This window comes from Castor canadensis, chromosome 8 (assembly GCF_047511655.1).
Source record: "Castor canadensis chromosome 8, mCasCan1.hap1v2, whole genome shotgun sequence".
Lineage (NCBI taxonomy): Eukaryota > Metazoa > Chordata > Mammalia > Rodentia > Castoridae > Castor > Castor canadensis.
Genome location: NC_133393.1, coordinates 101,754,581 through 101,756,407, shown reverse-complemented (window position 1 = coordinate 101,756,407; position 1,827 = coordinate 101,754,581). Strand labels below are relative to the sequence as shown.

At 39.7% G+C, this 1,827-nt stretch overlaps 1 non-coding gene across 1 annotated transcript; it reads left to right on the top strand.

Annotated features, from left to right (window-relative positions):
* The first annotated feature begins 1,128 nt into the window (after positions 1–1,128).
* On the top strand, positions 1,129–1,255 carry LOC141410659 (U6atac minor spliceosomal RNA). The gene has a single exon (XR_012435484.1). It is a non-coding gene; the product is annotated as a U6atac minor spliceosomal RNA (small nuclear RNA).
* The last annotated feature ends 572 nt before the right edge of the window (positions 1,256–1,827 follow it).

Below are 1,827 nucleotides of genomic sequence, written 5' to 3'. Positions count from 1 at the left end.
ATCAAGGATCTTAATATCAGACCCCAAACTCTAAAGTTGATACAGGAAAGAGTAGGAAATACTCTGGAGTTAGTAGGTATAGGTAAGAACTTTCTCAACGAAACCCCAGCAGCACAGCAACTAAGAGATAGCATAGATACATGGGACCTCATAAAACTAAAAAGCTTCTGTTCATCAAAAGAAATGGCCTCTAAACTGAAAAGAACACCCACAGAGTGGGAGAAAATATTTGCCAGCTACACATCGGACAAAGGACTGATAACCAGAATATATAGGGAACTTAAAAAACTAAATTCTCCCAAAACTAATGAACCAATAAAGAAATGGGCAAGTGAACTAAACAGAACTTTCTCAAAAGAAGAGATGCCATACTACTGATGAATGGATTAAGAAAATGTAGTATTTATACACAGTGGAATTTTATGCAGCTATGAAGAAGAATGAAATGTTGCCATTCGCTGGTAATTGAATGAAATTGGAGAGCATCATTCTGAGTGAGGTTAGCCTGGCCCAAAAGACCAAAAATCATATGTTCTCCCCCATATGTGGACATTCAATCAAGGGCAAACACAACAAGGGGATTGGACTTTGATCACATGATAAAGTGAGAGCACACAAGGGAGGTATGAGGAAAGGTAAGACACCTAAAAATCTAGATAGCATTTGTTGCCCTCAACACAGAGAAACTAGAGCAGATACTTTAAAGCAACTGAGGCCAATAGAAGAAGGGGACCAGGAACTAGAGAAAAGGTTAGATCAAGAAGAATTAACCTAGAAGGTAACACACACGCACAGGAAATCAATGCGAGTCAACTCCCTGTATAGCTATCCTTATCTCAACCAGCAAAAACCGCTGGTCCTTCCTATTATTGCTTATACTCTCTCTTCAACAAAATTAGGGATAAGGGCAAAATAGTTTCTGCTGGGTATTGGGGGTATGGGGGGGAGAGGGAGTGGGTGGGGGGTTAAGGGTGGGGGTGGGGAAAGGGGGGATAAATGACCCAAATATTGTATGAACATATGAATAAAAAAATTAAATAAATAAATAAATAAAATGGCAAAAAAAGAAAAAAAAAAACAAAGGGTTGAAAGGGTTGTGACAGGGGTGTCTACACCTTTCATGCAAATGAGCTCTTGCAAAAGAAAAGACAGTTAGTACTCCCTTTGACAAGGATGAAAGAAACCCTTGGATTTAAGAACATGCATATGGTTAAGGTTTTACCATCTACTTCATGCAAACAAAGGAATGTATTTACACCAATCATGGTAGTCACTTATGCCACCAGTGATGGCAGTCCCTTATGCAAATGAAGGACTGTATTTACACTAAACATGGGTCTTTGGCTTGGCCAGCACAGAAAGTCCTCCACCTCTGGCCTGGGTGGAAATGACTGCAGGCTCACTAGAGTTCACCAAGACTATTGATGACAAGAAGTCTGGTTCAAGACGTCTGCTGGACAGTGTCTTCAGGATCCAAATTCATGCAGCTGTGGTTTTCATGTAGCTTTCTCAAAATGTCTATGGAATTTTCAAAACAGCAGGTGCAGGCATGAGGAACAAACACTAGGTGGCACCTTATCTGATAATCTTTTGCTTAAAGGAGCCAGGACACCAGAAAAGTTCTAACAGCTGTCATTTAGGGAGTCAAATTGCCCCATTTCCAACATCTTACCTTATTTAAAGAAAAAATAGACATTAAAAGGGGTGCATACAGTAATGTTTTATTATACACATTGATAATGCCTTAACAGTATTTGGTAGTGGTCTTACAATGCCTAACTCATGCATCAATGCCTCAGGGAGAGGTGAATCTCTACTATCTGTTTC